Source organism: Lissotriton vulgaris, chromosome 4_1, assembly GCF_964263255.1.
Source record: "Lissotriton vulgaris chromosome 4_1, aLisVul1.2, whole genome shotgun sequence".
NCBI classification, from domain to species: Eukaryota; Metazoa; Chordata; class Amphibia; order Caudata; family Salamandridae; genus Lissotriton; species Lissotriton vulgaris.
In genome coordinates this window covers 1,779,956,780-1,779,976,164 of record NC_141691.1, presented here as the reverse complement: position 1 = coordinate 1,779,976,164, position 19,385 = coordinate 1,779,956,780, and positions in this window count along the sequence as shown.

The following is a 19,385-nucleotide window of genomic DNA, read 5'->3' as shown; positions in this document are numbered from 1 at the left end:
CCCAAACTACCAAGCCATGTCTTTCCTAGACCGGAATCAAGCATCTAAGGACCGGTTTCTGGCTGACAGCCTTCTTCAGCCTGGATAGCTTGACTCCAGTGATGTGGAGAGCCTGGGACTCACGTCTGAGCATACCCAGCCCACTCGGGGTGAAAATTGCAAAAAACACAGTTGATGGACAGAATGCAGAACAATGTCTTACATTCAGCCCAGTACAAAGATCTGGGCGTAAATCCATCGTGTTTTTTTGCACTCCACACCACCCTAGGTCAGACAATGGCTATATGCAAATAAGCCTTGACCCTGTGCCTCATGGGAACAGTCCAGCCCGAACTACCAAGCCATGTCTTTCGTAGACCGGATACAACCATCCAAGGACCGGTTTCTGGCTATCAGCCTTCTTCAGCCTGGATAGCTTGACTCCAGTGATGTGGAGAGCCTGGGACTCACGTCTGAGCATACCCAGCCCACTCGGGGTGAAAATTGCAAAAAACACAGTTGATGGACAGAATGCAGAAAAATGTCTTACATTCACCCCAGTACAAAGATCTGGGCCTAAATCCATCGTTTTTTGCACTCCACACCACCCTAGGTCAGACAATGGCTATATGCAAATCAGCCTTGACCCTGTGCCTCATGGGAACAGTCCAGCCCGAACTACCAAGCCATGTCTTTCGTAGACCGGAATCAACCATCCAAGGACCGGTTTCTGGCTATCAGCCTTCTTCAGCCTGGATAGCTTGACTCCAGTGATGTGGAGAGCCTGGGACTCACGTCTGAGCATACCCAGCCCACTCGGGGTGAAAATTGCAAAAAACACAGTTGATGGACAGAATGCAGAACAATGTCTTACATTCAGCCCAGTACAAAGATCTGGGCCAAAATCCATTGTTTTTGTGCACTCCACACCACCCTAGGTCAGACAATGGCTTTATGCAAATCAGCCTGGACCCTGTGCCTCATGGGAACAGTCCAGCCCGAACTACCAAGCCATGTCTTTCCTAGACCGGAATCAAGCATCCATGGACCGGTTTCTGGCTATCAGCCTTCTTCAGCCTGGATAGCTTGACTCCAATGATGTGGAGAGCCTGGGACTCACGTCTTAGCATACCCAGCCCACTCGGGGTGAAAATTGCAAAAAACACAGTTGATGGACAGAATGCAGAGCAATGTCTTACATTCACCCCAGTACAAAGATCTGGGCCTAAATCCATCGATTTTTTGCACTCCACACCACCCTAGGTCAGACAATGGCTATCTGCAAATCAGCCTTGACCCTCTGCCTCATGGCAACAGTCGTGCCCGAACTACCAAGCCGTGTCTTTCCCAGACCGGAATCAAGCATCCAAGGACCGGTTTCTGGCTATCAGCCTTCTTCAGCCTGGATAGCTTGACTCCAGTGACGTGGAGAGCCTGGGACTCACGTCTCAGCATACCCAGCCCACTCGGGTGAAAATTGCAAAAAAAACAGTTGATGGGCAGAATGCAGAATAATGTCTTACATTCACCCCAGTACAAAGATCTGGGCCTAAATCCATCGTGTTTTTTTGCACTCCACACCACCCTAGGTCAGACAATGGCTATATGCAAATCAGCCTTGACCCTGTGCCTCATGGGAACAGTCCAGCCCGAACTACCAAGCCATGTCTTTCATAGACCGGAAACAACCATCCAAGGACCGGTTTCTGGCTATCAGCCTTCTTCAGACTGGATAGCTTGACTCCAGTGATGTCGAGAGCCTGGGACTCACGTCTGAGCATACCCAGCCCACTCGGGGTGAAAATTGCAAAAAACACAGTTGATAAACAGAATGCAGAAAAATGTCTTAAATTCACCCCAGTACAAAGATCGGGGCCTAAATCCATCGTTTTTTTGCACTCCACACCACCCTAGGTCAGACAATAGCTATATGCAAATCAGCCTTGACCCTGTGCCTCATGGGAACAGTCCAGCCCAAACTACCAAGCCATGTCTTTCCTAGACCGGAATCAAGCATCCAAGGACCGGTTTCTGTCTATCAGCCTTCTTCAGCCTGGATAGCTTGACTCCAGTGATGTGGAGAGCCTGGGACTCACGTTTGAGCATACCTAGCCCACTCGGGGTGAAAATTGCAAAAAACACAGTTGATGGCGAGAATGCAGAACAATGTCTTACATTCACCCCAGTACAAAGATCTGGGCCTAAATCCATCGTTTTTTTGCACTCCACACCACCCTAGGTCAGACAATGGCTATCTGCAAATCAGCCTTGACCCTGTGCCTCATGGGAACAGTCCAGCCCGAACTACCGAGCCATGTCATTCCTAGACCGGAATCAAGCATCCAAGGACCGGTTTCTGGCTATCAGCCTTCTTCAGCCTGGATAGCTTGACTCCAGTGATGTGGAGAGCCTGGGACTCACGTCTGAACATACCCAGCCCACTCGGGGTGAAAATTGCAAAAAACACAGTTGGTGGACAGAATGCAGAACAATGTCTTACATTCACCCCAGTACAAAGATCTGGGCCTAAATTCATCGTTTTTTTGCACTCCACACCACCCTAGGTCAGACAATAGCTATATGCAAATCAGCCTTGACCCTGTGCCTCATGGGAACAGTCCAGCCCAAACTACCAAGCCATGTCTTTCCTAGACCGGAATCAAGCATCTAAGGACCGGTTTCTGGCTGACAGCCTTCTTCAGCCTGGATAGCTTGACTCCAGTGATGTGGAGAGCCTGGGACTCACGTCTGAGCATACCCAGCCCACTCGGGGTGAAAATTGCAAAAAACACAGTTGATGGACAGAATGCAGAACAATGTCTTACATTCAGCCCAGTACAAAGATCTGGGTGTAAATCCATCGTGTTTTTTTGCACTCCACACCACCCTAGGTCAGACAATGGCTATATGCAAATCAGCCTTGACCCTGTGCCTCATGGGAACAGTCCAGCCCGAACTACCAAGCCATGTCTTTCGTAGACCGGATACAACCATCCAAGGACCGGTTTCTGGCTATCAGCCTTCTTCCGCCTGGATAGCTTGACTCCAGTGATGTGGAGAGCCTGGGACTCACGTCTGAGCATACCCAGCCCACTCGGGGTGAAAATTGCAAAAAACACAGTTGATGGACAGAATGCAGAAAAATGTCTTACATTTACCCCAGTACAAAGATCTGGGTCTAAATCCATTGTTTTTTTGCACTCCACACCACCCTAGGTCAGACAATGGCTTTATGCAAATCAGCCTGGACCCTGTGCCTCATGGGAACAGTCCAACCCGAACTACCAAGCCATGTCTTTCATAGACCGGAAACAACCATCCAAGGACCGGTTTCTGGCTATCAGCCTTCTTCAGACTGGATAGCTTGACTCCAGTGATGTCGAGAGCCTGGGACTCACGTCTGAGCATAACCAGCCCACTCGGGGTGAAAATTGCAAAAAACACAGTTGATGGACAGAATGCAGAAAAATGTCTTAAATTCACCCCAGTACAAAGATCTGGGCCTAAATCCATCGTTTTTTTTGCACTCCACACCACCCTAGGTCAGACAATAGCTATATGCAAATCAGCCTTGACCCTGTGCCTCATGGGAACAGTCCAGCCCAAACTACCAAGCCATGTCTTTCCTAGACCGGAATCAAGCATCTAAGGACCGGTTTCTGGCTGACAGCCTTCTTCAGCCTGGATAGCTTAACTCCAGTGATGTGGAGAGCCTGGGACTCACGTCTGAGCATACCCAGCCCACTCGGGGTGAAAATTGCAAAAAACACAGTTGATGGACAGAATGCAGAACAATGTCTTACATTCAGCCCAGTACAAAGATCTGGGCGTAAATCCATCGTGTTTTTTTGCACTCCACGCCACCCTAGGTCAGACAATGGCTATATGCAAATAAGCCTTGACCCTGTGCCTCATGGGAACAGTCCAGCCCGAACTACCAAGCCATGTCTTTCGTAGACCGGATACAACCATCCAAGGACCGGTTTCTGGCTATCAGCCTTCTTCAGCCTGGATAGCTTGACTCCAGTGATGTGGAGAGCCTGGGACTCACGTCTGAGCATACCCAGCCCACTCGGGGTGAAAATTGCAAAAAACACAGTTGATGGACAGAATGCAGAACAATGTCTTACATTCAGCCCAGTACAAAGATCTGGGCGTAAATCCATCGTGTTTTTTTCACTCCACACCACCCTAGGTCAGACAATGGCTATATGCAAATCAGCCTTGACCCTGTGCCTCATGGGAACAGTCCAGCCCGAACTACCAAGCCATGTCTTTCGTAGACCGGATACAACCATCCAAGGACCGGTTTCTGGCTATCAGCCTTCTTCAGCCTGGATAGCTTGACTCCAGTGATGTGGAGAGCCTGGGACTCACGTCTGAGCATACCCAGCCCACTCGGGGTGAAAATTGCAAAAAACACAGTTGATGGACAGAATGCAGAAAAATGTCATACATTCACCCCAGTACAAAGATCTGGGCCTAAATCCATCGTTTTTTTGCACTCCACACCACCCTAGGTCAGACAATGGCTATATGCAAATCAGCCTTGACCCTGTGCCTCATGGGAACAGTCCAGCCCGAACTACCAAGCCATGTCTTTCGTAGACCGGAATCAACCATCCAAGGACCGGTTTCTGGCTATCAGCCTTCTTCAGCCTGGATAGCTTGACTCCAGTGATGTGGAGAGCCTGGGACTCACGTCTGAGCATACCCAGCCCACTCGGGGTGAAAATTGCAAAAAACACAGTTGATGGACAGACTGCAGAACAATGTCTTACATTCAGCCCAGTACAAAGATCTGGGCCAAAATCCATTGTTTTTTTGCACTCCACACCACCCTAGGTCAGACAATGGCTTTATGCAAATCAGCCTAGACCCTGTGCCTCATGGGAACAGTCCAGCCCGAACTACCAAGCCATGTCTTTCCTAGACCGGAATCAAGCATCCATGGACCGGTTTCTGGCTATCAGCCTTCTTCAGCCTGGATAGCTTGACTCCAATGATGTGGAGAGCCTGGGACTCACGTCTTAGCATACCCAGCCCACTCGGGGTGAAAATAGCAAAAAACACAGTTGATGGACAGAATGCAGAGCAATGTCTTACATTCACCCCAGTACAAAGATCTGGGCCTAAATCCATCGATTTTTTGCACTCCACACCACCCTAGGTCAGACAATGGCTATCTGCAAATCAGCCTTGACCCTCTGCCTCATGGCAACAGTCGTGCCCGAACTACCAAGCCATGTCTTTCCTAGACCGGAATCAAGCATCCAAGGACCGGTTTCCTGCTATCAGCCTTCTTCAGCCTGGATAGCTTGACTCCAGTGATGTGGAGAGCCTGGGACTCACGTCTCAGCATACCCAGCCCACTCGGGTGAAAATTGCAAAAAAAACAGTTGATGGGCAGAATGCAGAATAATGTCTTACATTCACCCCAGTACAAAGATCTGGGCCTAAATCCATCGTGTTTTTTTGCACTCCACACCACCCTAGGTCAGACAATGGCTATATGCAAATCAGCCTTGACCCTGTGCCTCATGGGAACAGTCCAGCCCGAACTACCAAGCCATGTCTTTCATAGACCGGAAACAACCATCCAAGGACCGGTTTCTGGCTATCAGCCTTCTTCAGACTGGATAGCTTGACTCCAGTGATGTCGAGAGCCTGGGACTCACGTCTGAGCATACCCAGCCCACTCGGGGTGAAAATTGCAAAAAACACAGTTGATGGACAGAATGCAGAACAATGTCTTACATTCACCCCAGTACAAAGATCGGGGCCTAAATCCATCGTTTTTTTGCACTCCACACCACCCTAGGTCAGACAATAGCTATATGCAAATCAGCCTTGACCCTGTGCCTCATGGGAACAGTCCAGCCCAAACTACCAAGCCATGTCTTTCCTAGACCGGAATCAAGCATCTAAGGACCGGTTTCTGGCTGACAGCCTTCTTCAGCCTGGATAGCTTGACTCCAGTGATGTGGAGAGCCTGGGACTCACGTCTGAGCATACCCAGCCCACTCGGGGTGAAAATTGCAAAAAACACAGTTGATGGACAGAATGCAGAACAATGTCTTACATTCACCCCAGGACAAAGATCTGGGCCTAAATCCATCGTTTTTTTGCACTCCACACCACCCTAGGTCAGACAATGGCTATATGCAAATCAGCCTGGACCCTGTGCCTCATGGGAACAGTCCAGCCCGAACTACCAAGCCATGTCTTTCCTAGACCGGAATCAAGCATCCAAGGACCGGTTTCTGTCTATCAGCCTTCTTCAGCCTGGATAGCTTGACTCCAGTGATGTGGAGAGCCTGGGACTCACGTTTGAGCATACCTAGCCCACTCGGGGTGAAAATTGCAAAAAACACAGTTGATGGGCAGAATGCAGAACAATGTCTTACATTCACCCCAGTACAAAGATCTGGGCCTAAATCCATCGTTTTTTTGCACTCCACACCACCCTAGGTCAGACAATGGCTATCTGCAAATCAGCCTTGACCCTGTGCCTCATGGGAACAGTCCAGCCCGAACTACCGAGCCATGTCATTCCTAGACCGGAATCAAGCATCCAAGGACCGGTTTATAGCTATCAGCCTTCTTCAGCCTGGATAGCTTGACTCCAGTGATGTGGAGAGCCTGGGACTCACGTCTGAACATACCCAGCCCACTCGGGGTGAAAATTGCAAAAAACACAGTTGGTGGACAGAATGCAGAACAATGTCTTACATTCACCCCAGTACAAAGATCTGGGCCTAAATTCATCGTTTTTTTGCACTCCACACCACCCTAGGTCAGACAATAGCTATATGCAAATCAGCCTTGACCCTGTGCCTCATGGGAACAGTCCAGCCCAAACTACCAAGCCATGTCTTTCCTAGACCGGAATCAAGCATCTAAGGACCGGTTTCTGGCTGACAGCCTTCTTCAGCCTGGATAGCTTGACTCCAGTGATGTGGAGAGCCAGGGACTCACGTCTGAGCATACCCAGCCCACTCGGGGTGAAAATTGCAAAAAACACAGTTGATGGACAGAATGCAGAACAATGTCTTACATTCAGCCCAGTACAAAGATCTGGGCGTAAATCCATCGTGTTTTTTTGCACTCCACACCTCCCTAGGTCAGACAATGGCTATATGCAAATCAGCCTCGACCCTGTGCCTCATGGGAACAGTCCAGCCCGAACTACCAAGCCATGTCTTTCGTAGACCGGATACAACCATCCAAGGACCGGTTTCTGGCTATCAGCCTTCTTCAGCCTGGATAGCTTGACTCCAGTGATGTGGAGAGCCTGGGACTCACGTCTGAGCATACCCAGCCCACTCGGGGTGAAAATTGCAAAAAAAAACAGTTGATGGACAGAATGCAGAAAAATGTCTTAAATTCACCCCAGTACAAAGATCTGGGCCTAAATCCATCGGTTTTTTGCACTCCACATCACCCTAGGTCAGACAATGGCTATATGCAAATCAGCCTTGACCCTGTGCCTCATGGGAACAGTCCAGCCCGAGCTACCAAGCCATGTCTTTCCTAGACCGGAATCAAGCATCCAAGGACCGGTTTCTGTCTATCAGCCTTCTTCAGCCTGGATGGCTTGATTCCAGTGATGTGGAGAGCCTGGGACTCACGTTTGAGCATACCTAGCCCACTCGGGGTGAAAATTGCAAAAAACACAGTTGATGGGCAGAATGCAGAACAATGTCTTACATTCACCCCAGTACAAAGATCTGGGCCTAAATCCATCGTTTTTTTGCACTCCACACCACCCTAGGTCAGACAATGGCAATCTTCCAATCAGCCTTGACCCTGTGCCTCATAGGAACAGTCCAGCCCGAACTACCGAGCCATGTCATTCCTAGACCGGAATCAAGCATCCAAGGACCGGTTTCTGGCTATCAGCCTTCTTCAGCCTGGATAGCTTGACTCCAGTGATGTGGAGAGCCTGGGACTCACGTCTGAGCATACCCAGCCCACTTGGGGTGAAAATTGCAAAAAACACAGTTGATGGACAGAATGCAGAAAAATGTCTTACATTCACCCCAGTACAAAGATCTGGGCCTAAATTCATCGTTTTTTTGCACTCCACACCACCCTAGGTCAGACAATAGCTATATGCAAATCAGCCTTGACCCTGTGCCTCATGGGAACAGTCCAGCCCAAACTACCAAGCCATGTCTTTCCTAGACCGGAATCAAGCATCTAAGGACCGGTTTCTGGCTGACAGCCTTCTTCAGCCTGGATAGCTTGACTCCAGTGATGTGGAGAGCCTGGGACTCACGTCTGAGCATACCCAGCCCACTCGGGGTGAAAATTGCAAAAAACACAGTTGATGGACAGAATGCAGAACAATGTCTTACATTCAGCCCAGTACAAAGATCTGGGTGTAAATCCATTGTGTTTTTTTGCACTCCACACCACCCTAGGTCAGACAATGGCTATATGCAAATCAGCCTTGACGCTGTGCCTCATGGGAACAGTCCAGCCCGAACTACCAAGCCATGTCTTTCGTAGACCGGATACAACCATCCAAGGACCGGTTTCTGGCTATCAGCCTTCTTCAGCCTGGATAGCTTGACTCCAGTGATGTGGAGAGCCTGGGACTCACGTCTGAGCATACCCAGCCCACTCGGGGTGAAAATTGCAAAAAACACAGTTGATGGACAGAATGCAGAAAAATGTCTTACATTCACCCCAGTACAAAGATCTGGGCCTAAATCCATCGTTTTTTTGCACTCCACACCACCCTAGGTCAGACAATGGCTATATGCAAATCAGCCTTGACCCTGTGCCTCATGGGAACAGTCCAGCCCGAACTACCAAGCCATGTCTTTCGTAGACCGGAATCAACCATCCAAGGACCGGTTTCTGGCTATCAGCCTTCTTCAGCCTGGATAGCTTGACTCCAGTGATGTGGAGAGCCTGGGACTCACGTCTGAGCATACCCAGCCCACTCGGGTGGAAAATTGCAAAAAACACAGTTGATGGACAGAATGCAGAACAATGTCTTACATTCAGCCCAGTACAAAGATCTGGGCCAAAATCCATTGTTTTTTTGCACTCCACACCACCCTAGGTCAGACAATGGCTTTATGCAAATCAGCCTGGACCCTGTGCCTCATGGGAACAGTCCAGCCTGAACTACCAAGCCATGTCTTTCCTAGACCGGAATCAAGCATCCATGGACCGGTTTCTGGCTATCAGCCTTCTTCAGCCTGGATAGCTTGACTCCAATGATGTGGAGAGCCTGGGACTCACGTCTTAGCATACCCAGCCCACTCGGGGTGAAAATTGCAAAAAACACAGTTGATGGACAGAATGCAGAGCAATGTCTTACATTCACCCCAGTACAAAGATCTGGGCCTAAATCCATCGATTTTTTGCAGTCCACACCACCCTAGGTCAGACAATGGCTATATGCAAATCAGCCTGGACCCTGTGCCTCATGGGAACAGTCCAGCCCGAACTACCAAGCCATGTCTTTCCTAGACCGGAATCAAGCATCCAAGGACCGGTTTCTGTCTATCAGCCTTCTTCAGCCTGGATAGCTTGACTCCAGTGATGTGGAGAGCCTGGGACTCACGTTTGAGCATACCTAGCCCACTCGGGGTGAAAATTGCAAAAAACACAGTTGATGGGCAGAATGCAGAACAATGTCTTACATTCACCCCAGTACAAAGATCTGGGCCTAAATCCATCGTTTTTTTGCACTCCACACCACCCTAGGTCAGACAATGGCTATCTGCAAATCAGCCTTGACCCTGTGCCTCATGGGAACAGTCCAGCCCGAACTACCGAGCCATGTCATTCCTAGACCGGAATCAAGCATCCAAGGACCGGTTTATAGCTATCAGCCTTCTTCAGCCTGGATAGCTTGACTCCAGTGATGTGGAGAGCCTGGGACTCACGTCTGAACATACCCAGCCCACTCGGGTGAAAATTGCAAAAAACACAGTTGGTGGACAGAATGCAGAACAATGTCTTACATTCACCCCAGTACAAAGATCTGGGCCTAAATTCATCGTTTTTTTGCACTCCACACCACCCTAGGTCAGACAATAGCTATATGCAAATCAGCCTTGACCCTGTGCCTCATGGGAACAGTCCAGCCCAAACTACCAAGCCATGTCTTTCCTAGACCGGAATCAAGCATCTAAGGACCGGTTTCTGGCTGACAGCCTTCTTCAGCCTGGATAGCTTGACTCCAGTGATGTGGAGAGCCAGGGACTCACGTCTGAGCATACCCAGCCCACTCGGGGTGAAAATTGCAAAAAACACAGTTGATGGACAGAATGCAGAACAATGTCTTACATTCAGCCCAGTACAAAGATCTGGGCGTAAATCCATTGTGTTTTTTTGCACTCCACACCTCCCTAGGTCAGACAATGGCTATATGCAAATCAGCCTCGACCCTGTGCCTCATGGGAACAGTCCAGCCCGAACTACCAAGCCATATCTTTCGTAGACCGGATACAACCATCCAAGGACCGGTTTCTGGCTATCAGCCTTCTTCAGCCTGGATAGCTTGACTCCAGTGATGTGGAGAGCCTGGGACTCATGTTTGAGCATACCCAGCCCACTCGGGGTGAAAATTGCAAAAAACACAGCTGATGGGCAGAATGCAGAACAATGTCTTACATTCACCCCAGTACAAAGATCTGGGCCTAAATCCATCGTTTTTTTGCACTCCACACCACCCTAGATCAGACAATGGCTATCTGCAAATCAGCCTTGACCCTGTGCCTCATGGGAACAGTCCAGCCCGAACTACCGAGCCATGTCATTCCTAGACCGGAATCAAGCATCCAAGGACCGGTTTCTGGCTATCAGCCTTCTTCAGCCTGGATAGCTTGACTCCAGTGATGTGGAGAGCCTGGGACTCACGTCTGAGCATACCCAGCCCACTCGGGGTGAAAATTGCAAAAAAAAACAGTTGATGGACAGAATGCAGAAAAATGTCTTAAATTCACCCCAGTACAAAGATCTGGGCCTAAATCCATCGGTTTTTTGCACTCCACATCACCCTAGGTCAGACAATGGCTATATGCAAATCAGCCTTGACCCTGTGCCTCATGGGAACAGTCCAGCCCGAGCTACCAAGCCATGTCTTTCCTAGACCGGAATCAAGCATCCAAGGACCGGTTTCTGTCTATCAGCCTTCTTCAGCCTGGATGGCTTGATTCCAGTGATGTGGAGAGCCTGGGACTCACGTTTGAGCATACCCAGCCCACTCGGGGTGAAAATTGCAAAAAACACAGTTGATGGGCAGAATGCAGAACAATGTCTTACATTCACCCCAGTACAAAGATCTGGGCCTAAATCCATCGTTTTTTGCACTCCACACCACCCTAGGTCAGACAATGGCAATCTTCCAATCAGCCTTGACCCTGTGCCTCATAGGAACAGTCCAGCCCGAACTACCGAGCCATGTCATTCCTAGACCGGAATCAAGCATCCAAGGACCGGTTTCTGGCTATCAGCCTTCTTCAGCCTGGATAGCTTGACTCCAGTGATGTGGAGAGCCTGGGACTCACGTCTGAGCATACCCAGCCCACTTGGGGTGAAAATTGCAAAAAACACAGTTGATGGACAGAATGCAGAAAAATGTCTTACATTCACCCCAGTACAAAGATCTGGGCCTAAATTCATCGTTTTTTTGCACTCCACACCACCCTAGGTCAGACAATAGCTATATGCAAATCAGCCTTGACCCTGTGCCTCATGGGAACAGTCCAGCCCAAACTACCAAGCCATGTCTTTCCTAGACCGGAATCAAGCATCTAAGGACCGGTTTCTGGCTGACAGCCTTCTTCAGCCTGGATAGCTTGACTCCAGTGATGTGGAGAGCCTGGGACTCACGTCTGAGCATACCCAGCCCACTCGGGGTGAAAATTGCAAAAAACACAGTTGATGGACAGAATGCAGAACAATGTCTTACATTCAGCCCAGTACAAAGATCTGGGTGTAAATCCATCGTGTTTTTTTGCACTCCACACCACCCTAGGTCAGACAATGGCTATATGCAAATCAGCCTTGACGCTGTGCCTCATGGGAACAGTCCAGCCCGAACTACCAAGCCATGTCTTTCGTAGACCGGATACAACCATCCAAGGACCGGTTTCTGGCTATCAGCCTTCTTCAGCCTGGATAGCTTGACTCCAGTGATGTGGAGAGCCTGGGACTCACGTCTGAGCATACCCAGCCCACTCGGGGTGAAAATTGCAAAAAACACAGTTGATGGACAGAATGCAGAAAAATGTCTTACATTCACCCCAGTACAAAGATCTGGGCCTAAATCCATCGTTTTTTTGCACTCCACACCACCCTAGGTCAGACAATGGCTATATGCAAATCAGCCTTGACCCTGTGCCTCATGGGAACAGTCCAGCCCGAACTACCAAGCCATGTCTTTCGTAGACCGGAATCAACCATCCAAGGACCGGTTTCTGGCTATCAGCCTTCTTCAGCCTGGATAGCTTGACTCCAGTGATGTGGAGAGCCTGGGACTCACGTCTGAGCATACCCAGCCCACTCGGGTGGAAAATTGCAAAAAACACAGTTGATGGACAGAATGCAGAACAATGTCTTACATTCAGCCCAGTACAAAGATCTGGGCCAAAATCCATTGTTTTTTTGCACTCCACACCACCCTAGGTCAGACAATGGCTTTATGCAAATCAGCCTGGACCCTGTGCCTCATGGGAACAGTCCAGCCCGAACTACCAAGCCATGTCTTTCGTAGACCGGAATCAACCATCCAAGGACCGGTTTCTGGCTATCAGCCTTCTTCAGCCTGGATAGCTTGACTCCAGTGATGTGGAGAGCCTGGGACTCACGTTTGAGCATACCCAGCCCACTCGGGGTGAAAATTGCAAAAAACACAGTTGATGGGCAGAATGCAGAACAATGTCTTACATTCACCCCAGTACAAAGATCTGGGCCTAAATCCATCGTTTTTTTGCACTCCACACCACCCTAGGTCAGACAATGGAAATCTTCCAATCAGCCTTGACCCTGTGCCTCATAGGAACAGTCCAGCCCGAACTACCGAGCCATGTCATTCCTAGACCGGAATCAAGCATCCAAGGACCGGTTTCTGGCTATCAGCCTTCTTCAGCCTGGATAGCTTGACTCCAGTGATGTGGAGAGCCTGGGACTCACGTCTGAGCATACCCAGCCCACTTGGGGTGAAAATTGCAAAAAACACAGTTGATGGACAGAATGCAGAAAAATGTCTTACATTCACCCCAGTACAAAGATCTGGGCCTAAATTCATCGTTTTTTTGCACTCCACACCACCCTAGGTCAGACAATAGCTATATGCAAATCAGCCTTGACCCTGTGCCTCATGGGAACAGTCCAGCCCAAACTACCAAGCCATGTCTTTCCTAGACCGGAATCAAGCATCTAAGGACCGGTTTCTGGCTGACAGCCTTCTTCAGCCTGGATAGCTTGACTCCAGTGATGTGGAGAGCCTGGGACTCACGTCTGAGCATACCCAGCCCACTCGGGGTGAAAATTGCAAAAAACACAGTTGATGGACAGAATGCAGAACAATGTCTTACATTCAGCCCAGTACAAAGATCTGGGTGTAAATCCATCGTGTTTTTTTGCACTCCACACCACCCTAGGTCAGACAATGGCTATATGCAAATCAGCCTTGACGCTGTGCCTCATGGGAACAGTCCAGCCCGAACTACCAAGCCATGTCTTTCGTAGACCGGATACAACCATCCAAGGACCGGTTTCTGGCTATCAGCCTTCTTCAGCCTGGATAGCTTGACTCCAGTGATGTGGAGAGCCTGGGACTCACGTCTGAGCATACCCAGCCCACTCGGGTGGAAAATTGCAAAAAACACAGTTGATGGACAGAATGCAGAACAATGTCTTACATTCAGCCCAGTACAAAGATCTGGGCCAAAATCCATTGTTTTTTTGCACTCCACACCACCCTAGGTCAGACAATGGCTTTATGCAAATCAGCCTGGACCCTGTGCCTCATGGGAACAGTCCAGCCCGAACTACCAAGCCATGTCTTTCGTAGACCGGAATCAACCATCCAAGGACCGGTTTCTGGCTATCAGCCTTCTTCAGCCTGGATAGCTTGACTCCAGTGATGTGGAGAGCCTGGGACTCACGTTTGAGCATACCCAGCCCACTCGGGGTGAAAATTGCAAAAAACACAGTTGATGGGCAGAATGCAGAACAATGTCTTACATTCACCCCAGTACAAAGATCTGGGCCTAAATCCATCGTTTTTTTGCACTCCACACCACCCTAGGTCAGACAATGGAAATCTTCCAATCAGCCTTGACCCTGTGCCTCATAGGAACAGTCCAGCCCGAACTACCGAGCCATGTCATTCCTAGACCGGAATCAAGCATCCAAGGACCGGTTTCTGGCTATCAGCCTTCTTCAGCCTGGATAGCTTGACTCCAGTGATGTGGAGAGCCTGGGACTCACGTCTGAGCATACCCAGCCCACTTGGGGTGAAAATTGCAAAAAACACAGTTGATGGACAGAATGCAGAAAAATGTCTTACATTCACCCCAGTACAAAGATCTGGGCCTAAATTCATCGTTTTTTTGCACTCCACACCACCCTAGGTCAGACAATAGCTATATGCAAATCAGCCTTGACCCTGTGCCTCATGGGAACAGTCCAGCCCAAACTACCAAGCCATGTCTTTCCTAGACCGGAATCAAGCATCTAAGGACCGGTTTCTGGCTGACAGCCTTCTTCAGCCTGGATAGCTTGACTCCAGTGATGTGGAGAGCCTGGGACTCACGTCTGAGCATACCCAGCCCACTCGGGGTGAAAATTGCAAAAAACACAGTTGATGGACAGAATGCAGAACAATGTCTTACATTCAGCCCAGTACAAAGATCTGGGTGTAAATCCATCGTGTTTTTTTGCACTCCACACCACCCTAGGTCAGACAATGGCTATATGCAAATCAGCCTTGACGCTGTGCCTCATGGGAACAGTCCAGCCCGAACTACCAAGCCATGTCTTTCGTAGACCGGATACAACCATCCAAGGACCGGTTTCTGGCTATCAGCCTTCTTCAGCCTGGATAGCTTGACTCCAGTGATGTGGAGAGCCTGGGACTCACGTCTGAGCATACCCAGCCCACTCGGGGTGAAAATTGCAAAAAACACAGTTGATGGACAGAATGCAGAAAAATGTCTTACATTCACCCCAGTACAAAGATCTGGGCCTAAATCCATCGTTTTTTTGCACTCCACACCACCCTAGGTCAGACAATGGCTATATGCAAATCAGCCTTGACCCTGTGCCTCATGGGAACAGTCCAGCCCGAACTACCAAGCCATGTCTTTCGTAGACCGGAATCAACCATCCAAGGACCGGTTTCTGGCTATCAGCCTTCTTCAGCCTGGATAGCTTGACTCCAGTGATGTGGAGAGCCTGGGACTCACGTCTGAGCATACCCAGCCCACTCGGGTGGAAAATTGCAAAAAACACAGTTGATGGACAGAATGCAGAACAATGTCTTACATTCAGACCAGTACAAAGATCTGGGCCAAAATCCATTGTTTTTTTGCACTCCACACCACCCTAGGTCAGACAATGGCTTTATGCAAATCAGCCTGGACCCTGTGCCTCATGGGAACAGTCCAGCCTGAACTACCAAGCCATGTCTTTCCTAGACCGGAATCAAGCATCCATGGACCGGTTTCTGGCTATCAGCCTTCTTCAGCCTGGATAGCTTGACTCCAATGATGTGGAGAGCCTGGGACTCACGTCTTAGCATACCCAGCCCACTCGGGGTGAAAATTGCAAAAAACACAGTTGATGGACAGAATGCAGAGCAATGTCTTACATTCACCCCAGTACAAAGATCTGGGCCTAAATCCATCGATTTTTTGCAGTCCACACCACCCTAGGTCAGACAATGGCTATCTGCAAATCAGCCTTGACCCTGTGCCTCATGGGAACAGTCCAGCCCGAACTACCAAGCCATGTCTTTCCTAGACCGGAATCAAGCATCCAAGGACCAGTTTCTGTCTATCAGCCTTCTTCAGCCTGGATAGCTTGACTCCAGTGATGTGGAGAGCCTGGGACTCACGTTTGAGCATACCTAGCCCACTCGGGGTGAAAATTGCAAAAAACACAGTTGATGGGGAGAATGCAGAACAATGTCTTACATTCACCCCAGTACAAAGATCTGGGCCTAAATCCATCGTTTTTTTGCACTCCACACCACCCTAGGTCAGACAATGGCTATCTGCAAATCAGCCTTGACCCTGTGCCTCATGGGAAAAGTCCAGCCCGAACTACCGAGCCATGTCATTCCTAGACCGGAATCAAGCATCCAAGGACCGGTTTCTGGCTATCAGCCTTCTTCAGCCTGGATAGCTTGACTCCAGTGATGTGGAGAGCCTGGGACTCACGTCTGAACATACCCAGCCCACTCGGGGTGAAAATTGCAAAAAACACAGTTGGTGGACAGAATGCAGAACAATGTCTTACATTCACCCCAGTACAAAGATCTGGGCCTAAATTCATCGTTTTTTTGCACTCCACACCTCCCTAGGTCAGACAATAGCTATATGCAAATCAGCCTTGACCCTGTGCCTCATGGGAACCGTCCAGCCCAAACTACCAAGCCATGTCTTTCCTAGACCGGAATCAAGCATCTAAGGACCGGTTTCTGGCTGACAGCCTTCTTCAGCCTGGATAGCTTGACTCCAGTGATGTGGAGAGCCTGGGACTCACGTCTGAGCATACCCAGCCCACTCGGGGTGAAAATTGCAAAAAACACAGTTGATGGACAGAATGCAGAACAATGTCTTACATTCAGCCCAGTACAAAGATCTGGGTGTAAATCCATCGTGTTTTTTTGCACTCCACACCACCCTAGGTCAGACAATGGCTATATGCAAATCAGCCTTGACCCTGTGCCTCATGGGAACAGTCCAGCCCGAACTACCAAGCCATGTCTTTCGTAGACCGGATACAACCATCCAAGGACCGGTTTCTGGCTATCAGCCTTCTTCAGCCTGGATAGCTTGACTCCAGTGATGTGGAGAGCCTGGGACTCACGTCTGAGCATACCCAGCCCACTCGGGGTGAAAATTGCAAAAAACACAGTTGATGGACAGAATGCAGAAAAATGTCTTACATTCACCCCAGTACAAAGATCTGGGTCTAAATCCATTGTTTTTTTGCACTCCACACCACCCTAGGTCAGACAATGGCTTTATGCAAATCAGCCTGGACCCTGTGCCTCATGGGAACAGTCCAACCCGAACTACCAAGCCATGTCTTTCATAGACCGGAAACAACCATCCAAGGACCGGTTTCTGGCTATCAGCCTTCTTCAGACTGGATAGCTTGACTCCAGTGATGTCGAGAGCCTGGGACTCATGTCTGAGCATAACCAGCCCACTCGGGGTGAAAATTGCAAAAAACACAGTTGATGGACAGAATGCAGAAAAATGTCTTAAATTCACCCCAGTACAAAGATCTGGGCCTAAATCCATCGTTTTTTTTGCACTCCACACCACCCTAGGTCAGACAATAGCTATATGCAAATCAGCCTTGACCCTGTGCCTCATGGGAACAGTCCAGCCCAAACTACCAAGCCATGTCTTTCCTAGACCGGAATCAAGCATCTAAGGACCAGTTTCTGGCTGACAGCCTTCTTCAGCCTGGATAGCTTGACTCCAGTGATGTGGAGAGCCTGGGACTCACGTCTGAGCATACCCAGCCCACTCGGGGTGAAAATTGCAAAAAACACAGTTGATGGACAGAATGCAGAACAATGTCTTACATTCAGCCCAGTACAAAGATCTGGGCGTAAATCCATCGTGTTTTTTTGCACTCCACGCCACCCTAGGTCAGACAATGGCTATATGCAAATAAGCCTTGACCCTGTGCCTCATGGGAACAGTCCAGCCCGAACTACCAAGCCATGTCTTTCGTAGACCGGATACAACCATCCAAGGACCGGTTTCTGGCTATCAGCCTTCTTCAGCCTGGATAGCTTGACTCCAGTGATGTGGAGAGCCTGGGACTCACGTCTGAGCATACCCAGCCCACTCGGGGTGAAAATTGCAAAAAACACAGTTGATGGACAGAATGCAGAACAATGTCTTACATTCAGCCCAGTACAAAGATCTGGGCGTAAATCCATCGTGTTTTTTTCACTCCACACCACCCTAGGTCAGACAATGGCTATATGCAAATCAGCCTTGACCCTGTGCCTCATGGGAACAGTCCAGCCCGAACTACCAAGCCATGTCTTTCGTAGACCGGATACAACCATCCAAGGACCGGTTTCTGGCTATCAGCCTTCTTCAGCCTGGATAGCTTGACTCCAGTGATGAGGAGAGCCTGGGACTCACGTCTGAGCATACCCAGCCCACTCGGGGTTAAAATTGCAAAAAACACAGTTGATGGACAGAATGCAGAAAAATGTCATACATTCACCCCAGTACAAAGATCTGGGCCTAAATCCATCGTTTTTTTGCACTCCACACCACCCTAGGTCAGACAATGGCTATATGCAAATCAGCCTTGACCCTGTGCCTCATGGGAACAGTCCAGCCCGAACTACCAAGCCATGTCTTTCGTAGACCGGATACAACCATCCAAGCACCGGTTTCTGGCTATCAGCCTTCTTCAGCCTGGATAGCTTGACTCCAGTGATGTGGAGAGCCTGGGACTCACGTCTGAGCATACCCAGCCCACTCGGGGTGAAAATTGCAAAAAACACAGTTGATGGACAGAATGCAGAAAAATGTCTTACATTCACCCCAGTACAAAGATCTGGGTCTAAATCCATTGTTTTTTTGCACTCCACACCACCCTAGGTCAGACAATGGCTTTATGCAAATCAGCCTGGACCCTGTGCCTCATGGGAACAGTCCAGCCCGAACTACCAAGCCATGTCTTTCATAGACCGGAAACAACCATCCAAGGACCGGTTTCTGGCTATCAGCCTTCTTCAGACTGGATAGCTTGACTCCAGTGATGTCGAGAGCCTGGGACTCACGTCTGAGCATAACCAGCCCACTCGGGGTGAAAATTGCAAAAAACACAGTTGATGGACAGATTTCAGAAAAATGTCTTAAATTCACCCCAGTACAAAGATCTGGGCCTAAATCCATCGTTTTTTTTGCACTCCACACCACCCTAGGTCAGACAATAGCTATATGCAAATCAGCCTTGACCCTGTGCCTCATGGGAACAGTCCAGCCCAAACTACCAAGCCATGTCTTTCCTAGACCGGAATCAAGCATCTAAGGACCGGTTTCTGGCTGACAGCCTTCTTCAGCCTGGATAGCTTGACTCCAGTGATGTGGAGAGCCTGGGACTCACGTCTGAGCATACCCAGCCCACTCGGGGTGAAAATTGCAAAAAACACAGTTGATGGACAG